The following is a 20196-nucleotide window of genomic DNA, read 5'->3' as shown; positions in this document are numbered from 1 at the left end:
CAGACAAGAGGATCCCAAGAATCAAGTCAAAGATTTGAAATACAAAGAAACAAAAAATACCCAACCGAAAAAGCAAAAAGCAAAAAGAATCCAAAAATATGAAGATAGTGTAAGGAGCCTCTGGGACAACTTCAAGCGTACCAACATCAGAATTATAGGGGTGCCAGAAGAAGAGAGAGGGCAAGATATTGAAAACCTATTTGAAGAAATAATGACAGAAAACGTCCCCTACCTGGTGAAACAAATAGACTTACAAGTCCAGGAAGCACAGAGAACCCCAAACAAAAGGAATCCAAAGAGGACCACACCAAGACACATCATAATTAAAATGCCAAGAGCAAAAGACAAAGAGAGAATCTTAAAAGCAGCAAGAGAAAGAAACTCAGTTACCTACAAGGGAGTACCCATATGACTGTCAGCTGATTTCTCAACAGAAACCATGCAGGCCAGAAGAGAGTGGCAAGAAATATTCAAAGTGATGAATACCAAGAACCTACAACCAAGATTACTTTATCCAGCAAAGCTATCATTCAGAATAGAAGGTCAGATAAAGAGCTTCACAGACAAGCAAAAGCTAAAGGAGTTCATCACCACCAAACCAGCATTATATAAAATGCTGAAAGGTATACTTTAAGAAGAGGAAGAAGAAAAAGGAATTCTTACCATTTGCCACAGCATGGATGGAACTGGAGAGCATTATGCTAAGTGAAATAAGCCAGTCAGAGAAGGATAAATACCACATGATCTCACTCATTTGTGGAATATAATGAACAACATAAACTGATGAACAAGGACTGATCCAGAGACAGAGAGGCATTGATTGGACTGTCAGGCCTTGGAGGGAAGGTAGGGGAGGGTGGGGGTAAGGAGGAAAGATCAACCAAAGGACTTACATGCAAGCATATAGGTCTAACCAATGGACACGGACAACGGGGGGTGAGGGCATAAGCGGGGGCGGGGGGGGGGGGTAGGGGGTAACGTGGGGATAAGGACACATATGTAATATCTTAATCAATAAAAAATATATTAAAAAATTATAACTGAAGATGATGGAGGGTGATACCTTCAATGACTAAACATGGAAAAATAAAGAAGCACATAATTTAAAGCATTAAAATAAATAAATAAATAAATAAATAAATAAATAAAAATAATAAACTCAAAATAAAAATACAGAGATGTATATGTTTCCCAAAAGTCCCTGAGTGCATTCTCTTTCATTTAGTCATTTGACAAGTACTGAGCACCTACTGTGTGCCAGGCACCATCCTAAGTGCCTGGATACGGCAGTAATCCAAAGTCACTGCTGCAGAGTTCACATTACCTCACAACTGAGACAGCAGAACTGCAATTCCCATTTAATAGAAAAAGAAGTCGGGGTTCATAAAGGTTGAGTGGCTCTGATTAATGCCAAACAGGGAGATATGGCACTAGCCTCTGATTCTTGATATTTAGAATTTAAGATGCTATAACTTGTAGAGATTGATTGTTTTGATGCAATAGGTTTTAGTGTTTTGGTTTGTCCTCAGACTGTAAAGTATTGTGCCATGTGTCACACACACATTGTGTAGGTTCTTGAACCCTCCATCTGCGTGGTGGCAGTTGCTTAGAGAATTCAGTGACGAGATCCCTGATAGGAAATCTGTAAGTGTTGATTCTCTCATTTTCTCTGATCCCTCAGCAAATCATATCCAGAACCCAGTAACTTCCCTCTACCTCACTGCCACCTCCAATGTGGTCTAAACCATCATCATCTCTTGTCTAGATTCTTGAACTAGACTCCTATCTGGTGTCACTATTGTTCTCCCCTTCACTTTCCTCATCACAACAGCCGGAGGGATCCTTTTAATATGTAAGTCAGACTTTGTTACTCCTCTGTCCAAAACCCTACAAAGTCTCTCCCATTTCACTGAGAGTAGAAGTCAACCAACATCTCTGCAATGGCCTAGAAGGGTCTGCAGAATCTGGCCCCCATTTCCCCTGACCTCATCTCCATTTTTCTCTTTCACTTTCACCATTCTAGTCACATTGACCTTCTCCCATCTCTCAAATCGATAGGGCATGTTTCTACCTCAGGGCCTTTGCACTAGCTCTTCTCTTTGCTTCAAACATTTCATCCTAGGTATCTTCATCTTCAACTTCTTCAAGTCTTTGCTCAAGTATTACTTCTTTAGTGAGGGCCCTGGCCACTCTATTTGAACTTGGCATATTCTCAGTTAATTCCAATCCTCCTTACCTTGCTATATTTATTTTTCTAATTACACTTAACACTTTCTTTTTTAAAAAAAACTATATAAATTGTTTCTCTATTATGTTGTCTTTCTTCCCCTACAAGGGCAGACATTTCTCTTTCTTTTTTTATTTAATTATATATTCCCCAAAGCTAGAACAATGCCTATTCTATTATAGGAACCTAGTAAATATGTATTGTCATTGTTATCATCAAAATTATTTGTGAATGTCAAGGGGCAGGAACTATGAGACCTTTAGAAGAAGAAATTTTCTCACTTAGAGACATCAGACTTCAGAGAAAGAGATCAAAGATTTTGAATCCTTGCTCTGCCATTTACTCGAGACCTGCGGCAAGTTACTCAGCCTCTGTGAGTTTACATTCAAGTCTCTTGAATGTAAAGCTGGGAAAAAATAATACCTAGCTCACAAGGTTGCAGAACTAATGAAGTGATGTAATATATAGAATCTCATATAATCAGAGGACAATTAGAATTAACTCTCTCAAATTAGTTTTGTTTTACTTTGGCCAGATTCTTAGTTAACAGTATGGCTTTGAAAACATGACTTTCCCTTTTGGAGGCTCGGTTCACACAGCTATCCTGTGAAGTGTTTGTTGAGATGGTCTCTCTCATAGAAGCCCATGACCCCCATGGCTTGAAGAGTTTTGGGGGGCGGGGGGACCAATGGGAACCCGGGACCTCACAATACATTGCTTCACCCTCTCCGATGGGTTAGCTAATCTGCCACTGTGCTGTCCAGTTACAGAGCCCTTTAAAGGTCAACAGATAATGGCAGGAGATAAATAAAACCTTTGCCACTTACTGCTGCCTCAGTTTTACACAAGTGCTGCCAAAATGAGTTGCAACAGGAACCTTTGAACAGAAGACCAGTCAAATGGTATGTGCTGATAAACGTTTGTTTAGAATGCAGCTCTTTCTTTTCCTGGAATTTCTCATAATTAACCAACAGCACTAAACAAGGCCCTTTCAGACAGCTGTTTAGAGTAGTTATTCCCAAACTTCTTACCACTATGCCCCTCCCCCGTCCCCCCCCAACTTCTCTCATATAAACCCTGACTTCCAAACTTTTTTTTAATCAAACAAACTGCCTGCACCAAGTGATAATTCTGTATTTTTTTACATTTAGTCCAACTAATGAGTAGAGTCAAAGACTTATGCTCTTTAGAACTTCCAATCAGCATGAACTGACATGCTTTCTTTCACACTGCATGGCGATCCTCCCAGCCAAACACAAAGAAATCTGATGTTTCAGATGACTGCTTGAGCAACCTAATTTGAACTTCATTCATTTATTCACTCAACACATAATTAACGAACACCTATTATCCACCAGACACGATTCTAGGTGCTAGAGATATACCAGTGAACAAAACACAAAGAAAGTCCTACCTCATGGAGTTCACATTGTAATGAAGACAGACAATAAGCAAGATAAATAAGTAAAATATAGAGATAGAATAAGTTCTAAGGGAAACATAAGCAGAAGGAAGATGGTATGTGCGAAACACAGTGCAGGTACGGGGATGTTCTTTTCGATAGTGAGGGCAGAGAAGGTCGAACTGCGGTGATATTTGAGCAAAGATCTGGAGGTGGTGATGGAGTGATCCATTGAGATCTCTGGGAAAGGAGGAAGAAAACAAAGGAAAGAAGCCATGAGGAAGAAGCAAGCCGTGTGGTCAGGGATCAACAAGCAGGCCAGGGCCACTGAGACAAAGAACTGAACCACGAGACACAGTTAGGAGAACAGATTGAAGCAAGTCTTGGTTCTCAGAATCGGCTTTTATTATGAGTGAGAAGGACGCCATTGGGCAAAAAGAGGAATGGCATGATCTTCCATTTTAATGGCATCATTCTAACAATTCTGTGGACCAATCTAATGTTTCCAGGGATATCCTAGAAATATTGAAAGGGCTCATGAAAGTAGTAAAGATCGTCTCAAAAATTCAGGACTTAAACATTATTCACAATGGCCCAAATGTCCATCAACTGATGAACAAATAAACAAAATATGGTTTTTCTATACAATGACATTTATTTGGCCATAAAAAGAGACGAAGTACTAATGAAAGGGGGCTGCAATAGAATTTGAGGATCCAGCTAGTATTTTAAGAAATATTAATCATGCTCTGTTAACCATGATTGTTTTATTCTGATTAAAGAAGGCACATTCTACACTGGCTGGAGCTGACCTGGAGATGCAGCCCTTCCTCCCCATTTGGAGCTGCCTATTATCATAGAAAGATAACAACTATGTTGCAAAAACCAGAATCGCCAGCCTTTTGAATCCCCAGCCCTTATTGTATGCCTGCAGGCCTTTGCAAACCTCCAGCCTGCTTACCTGTTAACTACCCATCTGGCACTCCCTTTGGCTACTTCCCCATGTAATCCCAGCCCTTGCATATCACTAAACCAGCCGTGGGCAAACTACTGCCCGTGGGCCTCTGTTCCGTTTGAAATGAATAAAACTAAAAAAAAAAAAAAAAGACCGTACCCTTTTATATAATGATGTTTACTTTGAATTTATATTAGTTCACACAAACACTCCATCCATGCTTTTGTTCCGGCCCTCCGGTCCAGTTTAAGAACCCACTGTGGCCCTCGAGTCAAAAAGTTTGCCCACCCCTTTGAAGACCCCTAGTCCTTTTGCATATCTGTAAACTGCCCTTTTGTCTACTTTTGCTATACAAACAGCTGGCTTATGGTGGGCTGCAGAGCAGATTTCTGTGGCTCACCCGCTGCGCTCCCATACTGCCAGCAGTACTAGAATAAATGCTCATATATGACTCAACCCTGTCTCTGCTTCATTGGCTTGAGTAGTTACAGGCTGCACAGACCCATTGTTTGTCCGGTCACACTAATAGACGCTACAACATGGATGAACCTTGAAAACATAATACTAAGTGAAAGAAGCCAGTTACAAAAGGCCATATATTATACAATTCCATTTATATGAAATGTTCACTATAGGCAAATCCATAGAGACAGAAAGTTGGTTAGTCGTTGCCAAGATATGGGAAGGAGGGAATGAGGAGTGACTGCTAATGGGTACAGGGTTCTTTTGGGGTGATAAAAATGTTCCAGCCCAGCCAGCATGGCTCAGTGGTTGAGCATTGACCTGTGAACCAGGAGGTCACAGTTCGATTCCTGGTCAGGGCACATGCCCAGGTTGCGGGTTCGATCCCCAGTGTGGGGCATGCAGAAGGCAGCCAATCAATGATTCTCTCTCATCATTGATGTATCTATCTCTCTCTCCCTCTCCCTTCCTCCCTGAAATCAATAAAAATATTTATTTTTTAAAATATTCCAATTAGATAGTGTCAACCAACTTTTGCCCCACCCTGTACTGAAAACCAGTTTAAAGAGTGTATTTTATGGTATGTGAATTATATCTCAATGTAAAAAAATAAAGGATTTGGGCTTTAGAAACTGGTGCAAGAAAAATGGCTTTTTCTCGCTGCTATTTGCCCTGTCACTCTCCTGCCCTCAGGTAACACACCGCAAGAAGTGAAGTTAGTTCTGTGAAATGCATCAGTATAAATGCTCACCCAAAATAATGTAATCAGAGAGTCAGGCCACCCTTCTCTGCTGTGTGTGACATGCTGACCCATCATCATGGGTGTGACTTCTTTCTTCCCAATGCCTCTCACATCTTGATTTCATGTCCTTGTTACCATGACCCTTATCCATTTCACATGGATCAATGAATGCATCAGTCTGGATGGAGTACCTACATTTCCCTCTCCTATCTGTAATATCCAACCTGTTCTAACAGAACAATCAGAAGACACCACTGTCATCACTCCTGTGCCCACTGAAGAATCTAAATAGGCCTCCTTGAGGCAATTCCCATATCAGAGAATAAATTTTTCCAGAGAAAATTTTAACTATGATTTTGTGTTGCTTCTGCCTTTCAAATGGAGTTTGGATGCTCAAATGTTAAAAGATGTTGGTTTATGTGGAAAACAAAATATTTCAAAACAGAACTAGCTTGGAAAATTCAGGAAAAATTGGTCAGGAAAATTCAGGAAAGATAGCCTGGGCTCCACTCCACACCATCCAGGTGGTTCTAAAGTACAGCCGAGGTTGAGAACCATTGGAGCAGGCATATTTTCCTCCCTGTACACGTAAGAATCAGCAAAGAAAAGACCAGCTCTCAGAGAACTGATATTCTAATGGAAAAATAAGCAATAAGCATATTTTTTTTTAAATTAAGGTAATTTCAGAGAGTGATAAAATAGATAAAGCATACAAGGTGATAAAGAACAGCTAAGAAAGTGGAATGTCAAACACTAGACATTCTGAGGGTTCTCACTTAGATGTGGAATCTAAAATAGTCAAACCCATAGAAGCAAAGAGTAGAATGGTGGTTACCAACGGCTGGTGTGGGGAGCAGGAAATGAGCAGGGGATGATGGCCAAAGGAACAAAATTTCAGTTATGCAAGATAAACAAGTTCTGGAGATGTATACAACATAGTGCCTATAGTTAACTATACTGTGTTCCATACTGAAAATGAACTGAGAAGGTAGAGCTTATGTTAAGCACTCTTATCACACAGTAGGAATACTAATAATAGGGGTGGGAGTGTAACCAAACAACCAATGGGTCCATGATGCCTGTCACTACTTGAGCCTATTAAACAGAGGCAGGGTTGAATCATATGAGCGTTTATTCCAATACGGCTGGCTGTGTGGGAGAGCAGCAGGTCAGCCACAAAAATCCGCTCTGCCTTTCCCCATAAGCCAGCTGCTTATATTGAGTAGAAGGACAATGATTACATGGGAAAGTAGGCAAAAGTATGCCAAATGGGCAGTTAACAGTCAATCTAGGCTGGAGATTTGCAAAGGCCTGAAGGTGTGCAAAGGCTGCGACTGGCAAAATGCAAAGGGCTGGGGGGAGGGCGGGGGGAGGTGTCTTCAAAGGGCTGGCAGCTCAGGTTTCTGCAACAAGGTTATTCATCTTTCCATGATAATAGGCAGCTCCCTGATGGGGAGAATGGGCCATGGCCCGCATTTCCACGTGCAACTCCCAGCCAGGTTAGAATTTAACCAGAACAAAACAAGCACGGTTAACAGAATATGGTTAATATTTCTTACGATTATAGCTGGTCCCCAATATTCTATTTCTGCCCCTATCAGGAAGAACCTTTGGAAGGTGATAGACATTTCCATGGCCTTGATGGTGATAATGGTTTCACTGGTATATACTTAAATATATACAGCTTAAATATATACAGCTTTTCCATGTCAATCACACCTTAATAACGTGGTGTGTTTTTTTAAATTCTCAGTGACATTTAACCGAGACCTGAATGAGAAGAAGCCAACATATAAGGAAAGAGCACTTCAGACAGAGGGTACAACAAGGTGGGGAAGTCTGAGTGACAAAAAGGAGGGCAATAAAAAAGGGAAGTGTGAACAACAGAAGATTGAAAAGGAAGGTAGACTTAGGGACTTGTAGACCATAGTAAAAATCTGGTCTTACTCTGACTGTGATGAGAAACTGTGGTACATTGTTTGCAAAGATGGCCACTACTATCCTCACATCCCTAATATGACGTCCCTTTGCAATGTGACTTTAAGGCACCTCCCATCTACAGGTGAGTCTATTTCCCTCTCCTTGAACTGGGGCTGGCCCAGAACCAAGAGCATGTGGAAGAAGTGACACTGTGGGACACCTGAGACTCAGCCTCAAGAGCCCCCACAGCTCCCACACTCTTTCCTTGGAACGCTGCCCTGAGGCACCAGGTAAACAAGCCCTGGTGAGAGGCCATGTGGAAGAGCACAAGGTCATCACAGTCAGCAGCTAGCACCTACCGCCAGGGAGGCCATCTAGACCAGTGGTTCTCAACCTGTGGGGCGCGACCCCTTTGGGGGTCGAACGACCCTTTCACAGGGGTCGCCTAAGACCAGCGGAAAACACATATATAATTACATATTGTTTTTGTCATTAATCACAATGCTTTAATTATGTTCAATTTGTATGAAATTGGGGGTCACCACAACATGAGGAACTGTATTAAAGGGTCGGGGCATTAGGAAGGTTGAAAACCACTGATCTAGACCATCCCAACCCAGGCAGGCACAGGATGACTGCAGTCACAAGAGTGACTCCAGGGGAGACCACAGAAGAACCACCTGTGAGCCCAACCCAAACTGCCAACCCATAGAGCTGTGAGCCAATAGTTTTGTACTTAAAAAACATAAAATTTAGTGGTGGCTTGTTATACAGTGATAGCCAAATAACAAGAAATCTTTGGAATTTTAAAGAGTGGAATAACATTTTTATATTTGAAAGACCAATTTCATTCCAAATACAGTGATGAATCCAACCATAAAAACATTGGTCTATAACAGTGACGGCGAACCTATGACACGCGTGTCAGAGGTGACACGCGAGCTCATCTTTTTGGTTGATTTTTCTTTGTTAAATGGCATTTAAATATATAAAATAAATATCAAAAGTATACATCTTTGTTTTACTATGGTTGCAAATATCAAAAAATTTCTATATGTGACACGGCACCAGAGTTAAGTTAGGGTTTTTCAAAATGCTGACACGCCAAGCTCAAAAGGTTCGCCATCACTGGTCTATAATCTTTCTAAAGATGATTTAAAATATGGTGGTCTTCATTATAAACTTATGAACAAAAATAGATACAGAGGCAGAGCTGCCTCCAACAGACTGTCAAACTACAGCGGGAAGGCCGGGGAGGGTTGGGGGACGGGGAGTGGGAGGGTAAGAGATCAACCAAAGGACTTGTATGCATGCATATAAGCATAACCAATGGACATAAGACACTGGGAGGTAGGGGAGGCCAGGGGATTGTCAAGGGCGGGGGGGAAAAAAGGAGACATATGTAATACTCTTTGTAAAAGTTTAAGCAATAAAAAATAATAATAATTAAAAAAATATATGGTGGTCTTCAATAGAGAGAGAGAGAGGAGATCCCAGGGCTATGTTGGACTACTGGGGTCTTAAATTCTTCTCTTCAAAAGGAAACCGTATCCTTAAGCATATTAAAGCTGTGTGAAACCACAAACACTAGACAGAAGGAGAGCTGAAAGTCATTTGACTCTTTACCACATTTCTGCTAAGAATTTAATGAGAAAAATTCCGATGAAAACCAAGATTGCATTTTAGACCAGAACTCATTTTGAAATGTGTTCCTAAAGCAGAGTGTAATGGAAGTGACTGTGAACTCTCAACTGTGGAGTTTTGAGTCTATGGGATGCGGAAATAATCAAGGAGGCATTCCATCACTCTTAAAAATGGGAAAGATGACCTTTGAATGCATAATCTTGAAATCAACCAGCACTCTTACATATAAAAAGCTATTTTGTGAAAAAAAAATTCTGTAATTAGTAAAAGCCAAGATGTTTGCTCTTGCTGTGCATAATTATTTGATCTGCAGAGAAATGGGATTCATTTGGTTATATAAATAGCATTATTTTTTAATGGTTCTTTAAGTGATAATATCTAACCAGTCTTCATGGCTCTTTATTCACACTAACTCCTAGTATTTTCCAATAACTTCTCAAGGATGTTAACATTATCTTCCCTGGGTATTTATCATCATGCTTAATTACATATGACTGTTAGATGTTAGATGCCTTGAAAGGAAACTATGAAAGTACTTTCAAAATGAGTTTATCTAATTAATTCTAATACCTTGTAGTCACTCCTGGGAACGGTGAGAAAAGACGGCTGAGGAGTAATTTGGAGAAGTTCTCACTTACCTGATCACACCACCACTCCCAGCCAAGGTCCCCTGTCAGTCTATTACAGTACAGAAGACGAAAGGTGGGCGGAAAGGGCAAGAAAGAAAAGAGAAGAACGCAAATGAAGGAAAGTGACGGGGGAATATGGAAAGGAAACACAAAGGAAATTAGCTGAGTAAGGAAGAGGGAAGATGAGAAAGCCAGATGCCTGAGCCAGAGAACAGGCTCCCACAAAGGGCATCTCAGGACAGTGATTACAAAGCTACCACCTAATTATTTCATTTCCCTCCATTTTGCTCGCTATCTGTAGCTCATTCTGGCAAATCTTAGCCTCTTTGGACCATGGACAACCGCGACATATGACAAAAACAGAGTAGACCCCCACCTCCAGGTGAAAGTCAACACATACACTTAGCATTTAGTTCCTATTTTCTGGGGTGTTCCACGGACCCCCAAATTGACAAGTCTCCTGGTCTCACCTCAAGGCACGTGGGTAGCTGCTCCCACACCAACACTATCCAGAACAGCCACGGCTTTATCCAGCTTCAGGACCTGAGGACATTCTCTCCACATGAAACTTGCGACAGAGTCAGAACTGCACCCAAAAAAGCTGGGCCTCCCCTCCCAGGTTCGGTGGGGGAAGGGAGTTCTGCTGCTCCGCAAGCCCTGGCTGAAAGGTGGCTCCACCCGCCCCCACTGCACAAAGTGGAGGAGGAAAGGGGAGTGGACGCACCTGGCAGCCACTCTCCAGCCCGTTTGCCACGATTCTACAAACGCTTCCATACCAGCAGCTCAAAGGGCCCAGCGATTCTACAAACGCTTCCATACCAGCAGCTCAAAGGGCCCAGCGATTCTACAAACGCTTCCATACCAGCAGCTCAAAGGGCCCAGCGATTCTACAAACGCTTCCATACCAGCAGCTCAAAGGGCCCAGCGTCTCCCAAAGGGGCCGCATGTCTCAGTAACCTGACTTGCCTCACCCGTGATTTCAGAGTGCAGACATGATGAGTGGGCATGCATGTGGGGAGTGATAAAGTTCACTCGTATGCCAGGACCCACAACATGCTGGTGTCCCCATGGCCTGTCTCTCCTCACAAACCCAAAGCGAAGTCAGCCTGCACTGACGGGAAACACCCATCAGGGAAACGGAGCGTACAAACCGACAGCTCAGCGTCAGGGTGGAAAACAGGACCCGCTTGGCTTAGAAGGAAATCCCTGGCCCCCTGATGTTCCATAAACTGGCTCTCGCTCAAATCCCGTTGGGAAGAGTGCTCCCTGCTAGTGAGGCGCCGTCCTCCCCCTGTCCGTGGATTGTTTTACGTCAACCTCATGACCAAATGGCTTCGGTTTTGTCACTGGACAAGAGAGAGAAAGATACGGGCGGAGGGGAGGGGAGATATAAGAGAGAAAGATACTGGTACCTTGTGCTTTCCCTGCGTTTGAAGTGGCGTTGACCTTGGAACAACACGGGTTTGAATGGCGCAGGTCCGCTTACACGCGGCTCTTGTTCAATAAGTGAAGTCGGCTCTTTCTAACCACGGTTTCGCCACCGCAGATTCAACCCATCGCGCCATGGATTGAAAACAGTATTTTCACGTTCCCAACCACAGATTCACAGCCCAGATGGAAAATACTCTTCTCGTCTGTGGTTGACTGAATCTGAGGATGCGAAGGACTGCATGTAGTTAAATTTTGGGGAGTCAGAAGTTATATTTCTTCGTGGAGGTGGTCAGCACCCCAAATCTATGCATTGTTAAAGGCCAACTACCAGGGTTCCTCAAACTTTTTAAACGGGGCCAGTTCACTGTCCCTCAGACCGTTGGAGGGCCGGACTATAGTTTAAAAAAAAAAAACTATGAACAAATTCCTATGCACACTGCACATATCTTATTTTGAAGTAAAAAAACAAAACGGGAACAAATACAATATTTGTATTTGCATGTGGCCCGCGGGCCATAGTTTGAGGACCCCTGATATACTTTCAAGTCCTGGAATTTTAGCTTTCAATCTACTTCACATGTAACTTTAAAGATGCGCATCTCAAAGCCACTTTGAAATTGTTTTTTTCACAGACACGTTTTTGCATTATCTGTTCTGTTATTGTTGCTAATAAATTTAACTAACCAGTTATTTACTGAATGATAAATACTATAGAAATGGAAAGGCAGGTTAATTTCCCCTTTTTCAAGACAAGAATGCTTATAGCAGCCTTATTCATGATATCCCTCCACCTCCCCCAAATTGGAAACAATCCAAATGGCCATCGATAGGAGAATGGATAAACAATTTCTGGTATAGCCATACAATGTAATAGTATACACCAATAAAAAGGAACTACTGATAAACACAGTAACATAAATCAAGTTTAAGAATATACTGAGGGGAAGAAGTAGAATTCCAAAGAGGCAATTCTGTATGATTCCACTTATGTAAAGTTGGAAAATAGGCAAAATTAATCACAAAAATAGAAGTCAGAATGGTGGTTACACTAGGAAGTGGTATGCATGTGTTTTAAAAATCGATTGATCTACAAATCTAAGATTTGTGCTTTTTACTGTATGTAAATTATATCTCAGTGATTTTTTTTTACAATCATACTCTTATAGAATATTTAGAGACACAGGAATTTATTATATAAGGTTAAGTGCATGAAGCAAGATATAAAACTATATATTTCAGTATTATCCCAAATTGTTCAAAAATACATTATGTGTAAAAAAAGAGGCTGAAGGCACATGCACCTGAATGTTATGCTTGATTAAATCTTCTGAAATATTAGGGGAATTTTTACTCCCTTCAATATATTTTTCTAAAGTTTATAAGGAATATATATTGCATTTTTTAGAAAAAATATGTTTTTAAGTTTTCCATAACTACCCTTTCTTCCCCACTTCCATTGCTTCGATCTGGCCTCGGCCCTAAGGTATTGTAATTGGCTCCTGACTCCCCAGATTCAAGATTCTCTCTATGTAGCCCAAACTGCTTCTCTGAATATTTCTTCCTTTTTTAAAAAATAGAAATCTATTTTTGTGTCATGCATGCAATATTTTTTCTTCTCTTTTAGATTAAGGTTTATTCTACTCCTGCATCCTCCGGTTTCCTCCAAGTATCTTCCTTCCTGTCTGTGTTGGAAACGTCCTGAACTCTAGGCAGTCCTTGGCTGTCTGTTCACATGTAAGAGCAAGACAATTAAAAGCCCACCCTTCATTGAATACACTTCATTCAGAGTTTGGTCATCACCTCTACATTGAAAACTGCTCTTGTCAAAGTGCCAATGACCTCCATGTTCCAATGGTCCATTCTCAGTTCCCTGCCGGGGTTCAACCCCAGCAGGTCCAGGGGTCCCCAAAGGTGTGGACGGAGTCGGCGAAGAAGGAATGACACAGAGACAGCGTTCAGTTGATCAGCAGCCTAGCCAGGATCTCTAGCCAAGTTCTGGTCTGGATCTCCAGCGGAGTTCTGTGTCCATGTTCTCTTGCTAGGTTCTCCAGCCAGGTTCTCCAGCCAAGTTCTGGTCTGGATCTCCAGAGAGGTTCTGGTTAGGATCTCCATTCAGGTTCTGTGTCCATGTTCTCTTGCTAGGTTCTCCAGGTTCTCCAGCCAGGTTCTGTAGCCATGTTCCCTCGCTAGGTTCTCCAGCCAGGTTCAGTCACCAGGTTCTAGTCAGGTTCTCTTGCCAATTTCTGTAGTCAGGTTCAGTCCAGGATCTTTTGCCATGTTCTCTCCAGCGAAGTTCTTCTGTCTCTAGGTTCTGTGTAGGTTCTGTCTTCTAAGTTCTGTCTCTTGCTGTCTTGTTGCATCTGTATTTATACCAGTTGATTCCAATCCTATCAATCTCTATTCCAAAGGTTAGGGCGTTTCTTATCTCCATTCCAGGGAGTAAAGATTATGTAGCTTAAGCATGATTGTTCGTAGTTAAAATGATTAATTACCTGCCTGGCACTTAGTTAAGAGTTTTTATTCCCTCCCTAACTTCAGGGGAAAATCCCTACCTGGGGATTCAACCTTTCTCGGAGAGATGACCTTGGTTAAAACACAGCACCAAGAAGGTGAGCAAACATATTAAGAACCGTATGCCATATATGCCAGGTCCCTTGAAACAGCAAGGATGGACCGGCTCCCGGCAGTTCCCATCTTATTTGACCTAAGTGGCAGCTTTGACACAACAGATCATGCCCTAATCCTAACCCTAACCCTCGTCCAAGCCACTTTTTTTTAATCTTTCTTGTTAGAAGGATTACATATGTCCCTCCCCCCCCCCCATTGACTTCTTCTAGCCTACCCTGCACCCCCCACCCCACCCCACCCCACTCCCAGACATTCAAAACACTATTGTCTGTGTCAATGGGTTATGCATATATGCAATACAAGTTCTTTGGTTGATCTCTTCCCACCCACCTGCCTTCTTTCTTCACTTGGTCACAGGCCATCATGCAGTCTAGGTTCCCCCTCTTTCTCCACCCCCAAACGCTCCCATCACTTTTCCATCTCTTCTGCTGATTCCTTCTCATCTCCTGGTCTATGTTGAGCGCCCCATGGCTCCGTCTTGTTCAAATCCTGATGATCTCATCTGGTCTCATGGCTTTAACTACCATCTGCGTGATGTGATGATAACTCACAAACGTACAGCTCCAGCGCTGCCCTGAATCCCAGGGTGTATTCCCACTGCCCACCTGATATTTTAACTTAGACATCAATAGGAAGAAAAATTCCCAACTCAGACATGTTTAAAATTCCTGATTCCTTCCCCCACCAATCCTGATCCTCCCCAGTCTCTGCCTCTCAGTAAATATTCCATCTTCCTTCAGAACAGGTTCAGGGCCTGACCACTCTGAGGGACTCAGTGCTCTTTCAGTATGTCAGTGTGTTCCCACTCCAAGGCCTTTGTAGTTGGGTTGTCCTATTCCTGGAACCCTTTGCCCAAATATGCTCCTAACTTGCTCCCTCACTGCCTTCAGTTCTCTGCTCAAAGTTCACTTTATCCCTAAACATCGGCACAACTCACCAGCCCCCACACTCCCTATCCCTCTCACTCTGTTTTATGTTTATTCTTAGTACTTACCATCCTCTGCCATACTATGTACTGGATTTACTCATCAACCTGCTTATTTTTTGTGCCTGCCCTCTGGAGCTCCTTAAGAACAGACTTATTTTGTTCACTTATGTTCTACTAGAGCCCGATGCACGAAATTCGTGCAAGGGGCTCAGCCCTCGCAGCCCCGGCGGCCTTGGCCCGGCTTCATCTGGAAGGTCGTCCAGACGGACATTCTGCCATTCAGTCTAATTAGCATATTATCTCTTTATTATATAGGATTCCTAGTTCCTAGACCATTATAGGTGTTCAATAATTGAGGTTTGCATTATAGGTGCTAAATAATTGTAAAATGAATGAATGAATGATAGAATTTCTATTCCCAGGGGCAGGACTTGGTGGGAGGCCTTCACAGTAAGCGATCAGGTAGGGGTCTACTTATTTTGATGGGGAAACCCCCAAATGTCAATGGCTGTAAGCCTTTCTCTTCATGAGTTCCCACCCCTCACCCCCTGAATCCATCTATCTCTTGCCTATGGAATCTAAACATTTTGGAAGGCAGCTATAAGTTTTCAGTGTTCAGTATGCAAATTTTTAATTTCCCTGTGTTTAGTAAGATTCATTCATTCACTCATTCATTCATTCATTTGATAAATAGTTACCAAGTGATTATTAAATTCCAGGCGCTGTTCTAGATACTTGACATATGTCAATGATCAAAATAGCCTAAAATCTCTTACTTTTGTAGGTTATAGTCAGCATTTCCAGGTATTCTTTTTTTTCCCCCTGGTGGGTATTTATATCTTTTTTTGTTGCTGTTGTTATTTAAGGTATTACAAATAGTAGTATATATGTCTCCTTTTTTTCCCCTTTGACCTCCTCCCGGCCTCCCCTACCCGCCCCCCACCCGCCCCCGCCAGCACCTGTCCTTACCTGCCCCCCAGTGTTTTGTGTCTATTAGTTGCGTTTATATGCATGCATATAAGTCCTTCGGTTTATCTCTTACCACCCCCCAACCCTCCCCTGCCTTTCCGCTGTAGCCAGTCAGTGAAAGATACATACCACATGATCTCACTCATCTGTGGAATATAAAGAACATTATACACTGTTGAACAAAAATAGAGGCAAAGAAGCATCGAACTGACTGTCAAATTCCAGGTGTTCTTGAATCCAGAGATCCTGTCCAGAAAATAAACCTTCTGTTTTCCACTAGGTATGGGGGAAAGCAGTTTCTTAGTTGAGCTGGTCGGGGGAGAGACCCTGGGGTTATAACTACTCCTTATATGCACTTCAGCTAAATCTGGCAACTCTAACTTTCAATCCTTCCGTTTTCAGCCCCCTTCCTCTAACCTCACTCCACCCTTTCACTCTCTCCTCAGGGGGTATCCAGTGTTGGTGCCTCCAATTCTGCATCTTCCCTGGGTGCAGCAACACAGAACAGCCTCCTTCTTTTCTCACTCAGTTCCACTGAAGTCAGTTAACATTGATGTACCCGCATTTAACTTGTAAATGTGATTTTCTTTTTTCTTTGTCCTGGAAAGTGTATGTGTTCTTATACTCCATTAGACAGCAGCTATAGCTACCTACATTTCATCTGCTAGGCTCAACCAGCCAACCTGAATGTCATCTCCAGCATAATCTTCCTTAAACACAACAAGAGAGTTTGAAGAATGTATTCATTGAGCACCCATTCTCTGCAGGGCACATCCTGAGCATCTGGACAGCATTTGCATTTCCATATATGGGGAACCTGGGAAAAAATCAGTCCCTCGGCAGCCTCACCCCTTTCCTCATTGGGTTGCCATGAGAATGAAATGAGCTCAGGTATGGAAAGGGCTTAGCATAAGGCAGCGGTTCTCAACCTGTGGGTCACGACCCCTTTGGGAGTCGAATGACCCTTTCACAGGGGTCGCCTAAGACCATCGGAAAACACATATATAATTACATATTGCTTTTGTGATAAATCACTATGCTTTAATTATGTTCAATTTGTAACAATGAAATTGGGGGTCACCACAACATGAGGAACTGTATTAAAGGGTCGTGACATTAGGAAGGTTGAGAACCACTGGCATAAAGCCTGGACCAGATTCGATTCTATTCTAATGAACTGATATCTTTGTGGTCTTTCCTGGAAGAGGCTCAAGGCTCCCTCCCATACAAGATTTGCTCCCTACCGCCTAGTGCAGATCTCCCAGCATGCCACATAGCAGAATCATGTCATTTATGGCACTCGGGGTCAGGAGGCTATTTCAATATGTCAACTAAGAGCTCAGAAGCCCTGAACCTAGGCTAGAACTGAGTGGCAGATGTAATTAGTGCTGACTCAGTAATCCACGTGCTCCCCATTAGTCCCCAGCCACCGCTATATGGCTAGTGTAGATCGATGGACTAGAAGCAGAAATGGCAATGTCATTCCCAACTGAGGCAGTGGAAAGCCAGAAGGCCTCCTTTTCCCTCTCCTTTCATGGTTACACCAAAGGTTATATGTTCCAAATGGGGAACTACAAGATGGTAAGTGAAGAAAAAATAAATCCTGGATTCTTGAGTGATTGCCTGGAACAAGCCTCCAGTCCACCCAATCCAACCACACTCAAATAGTAACCCAAGAGAGAAATAAGTATTGCCTATAGTAAGCCATTGAGATTTGGGGTTTAATTTATTACCACACTATCTCTAGGGAAACAAATCCACTTGAGAGAACTTGTGAAGATAAAATTAAAGGAACTTCAGCATCCACTAATGGCAGACTAGGTAATTTAGACCAACCTTCACACTAGAAAAAAATATATATTTTAAATGACTGCTCAAAAGCATTGAAGATCTGGTATGGCCGTGAAAATTTACCTGGCCATCTGGGAGGAGAAAAAATCCAAAGTAGTGAACTTGACATTTGAGGCCACTTTTCGCCTGGGAGCATGTTGTTGATAACAAAGGCAGTGTTGGACAGCTGAGCAGCCTGATGGCCTGGTATGGATACAAAAGTTGGATGCTGGTGGAAAAACAGTGGTGCAGGTGGGGACCGTGAAGCGCTGTGCTCTAGGAAGAAGGGGGAATGGAAAGTAAAAGAGCCTTCACATTGCCTGTGGCCCCGCTTCACACCACCTGGGCCGCCCAGGAGATCGCAGGCCTTGCAATTGGATGAAAGATCCCAGATTGCTAGTGCCTTCGGGCTCCTGGAAGAAGCAAACAAAAATCCTCTCTGGAGAGAAAAAAAACAACACATTATTTTAAGCTTAAATTCATTTATACAAACAACGTTTCATATACAAATTCAGATACAAAAACAAAAACACAGGCACAGACTGAAATGAGATAATAGGAACAAGAATCACCAAAATGCCCTAACCCAGTGGTCGGCAAACTCACTAGTCAACAGAGCCAAATATCAACAGTACAACGATTGAAATTTCTTTTGAGAGCCAAATTTTGTAAACTTAAACTATATAGGTAGGTACATTGTTATTAACTTAATTAGGGTACTCCTAAACTGGCCTTTGCTAAAAAACGTCCTCAATCTGATTGAGGTACGTTTGCTGAGGTCAACCCCTTCCAACTCTCCCATCCACACTCATCTTGTATACTTGTTTCATCTATCTCCTTTTGTTCATCCTCTCTATAGGCCCAAACCATCTCAACATACCTTTCTCAATTCTTGACACTACATCTTCTTTTACTCCACAAGGAAAACCGACTTCTGCGCATGGGCCACGAAGTTTCAATCGCACTATATGTGCGCGCCCGCACGTGGTATTTTGTAGAAGAGCCACACTCAAGGGGCCAAAGAGCCGCATGTGGCTCACGAGCCCCAGTTTGCTGACCACTGCCCTAACCGGTTTGGCTCAGTGGATAGAGCGTCGGCCTGCGGACTGAAGGGTCCCAGGTTCGATTCTGGTCAGGGGCATGTACTGTGGTTGTGGGCACATCCCCAGTGGGGGCTGTGCAGGAGGCAGCTGATTGATGTTTCTCATCGATGTTTCTGACTCTTTGTCCCTCTCCCTTCCTCTCTGTAAAAAATCAATAAAATATATTTTTTTAAAAAAATCACCAAAATGAGCAGAAAATAGAATTACATGGTCTCCAGATAGTGGCACTGATCGGGCTTTAAAATATGTAGTTTATTATGTTCCGGGGCGGCGGGGGGAATGGAATTAAAAATTTCAACAGAGAACTAGAAATGTTTTTTAAAAGACATAGCAGAATTGAAAAGGAACCAATAAATGTTCTAAAACTAAAAAAACAATAACTAAAATTAAGTGCACAATGGATGAATTTTTTTACTGGAATAGATGAAGAGAAAAATAAAGAACTCAAAAATAAGTCAGAAGAAGATGTTCAGAATGACACAGAAAGAGGCAAAAGGCTGGAAAATACAGAAGAGATAGTCGGCATCCTACACACAGTCTAACACACCCATTTAACTGGAGTCCTGGAAATAACATAGAGAGAGAATATAGCAAAAGCAGTATCATGAGAGACCATGGTTAAAAAATTTCCACAATTGATGTAAGACATTGAGCCGCAGATTGAATTAAATGGACTTGGCAGTAAAGAAAGGGCTACTTTTTAAAATAAGTCAACAATTCTGACTCCAGCAAAAGAGTACTGCAATTTCCTGAGATAAAAACAGAAAAGGAAGAACGGGTTTGTTGGGGTTAGGAGGAGTCAGTGTGAAGTAGAAATAGCAGGTTTCAAGTTTTACCTGTTGAATTTAACATCTAGGCAGGGATAACAAATGTGCCATTATTTCTTGAGTAATTGTTCTTTTTTTGTTGTTGTGTTCAGGACTCTCCAAACTTTCAATCTTTAAAAAGAACTAGTTAAACCTTTTTGCCTCAAGAATCTAGCACCCTTAGAGGCCTCCTTTCCTCCTTCTCGAATCCATGGTTTGCCTCCAAGGCTCGATCTACAAATGGATATTTACACCAAAACATACAATGACTTGCAAACTGCATCTGCCTGGTGTTCAATTATAATTATCCGTTCAAGGCAACCTTCACAACACCCCTCACAACAAAATAATGTGCTGTTTAGTTATAACACCATGATCCAGGACTCCATTATTTTTAATACTACAAAGGCAAGTTACAGGTACCCTAAATGCTTTGATTTACCAAAATGTGAAATTTCTGCATATGACACTGACTTTAAATGATGGAGCAAATACAACTGGTGTCACAATTTACAGTATT

Source organism: Myotis nattereri, assembly GCF_964212035.1.
Source record: "Myotis nattereri genome assembly, chromosome: 2".
Classification (NCBI taxonomy): Eukaryota; Metazoa; Chordata; class Mammalia; order Chiroptera; family Vespertilionidae; genus Myotis; species Myotis nattereri.
Note: the sequence above shows the minus strand (reverse complement) of the source record.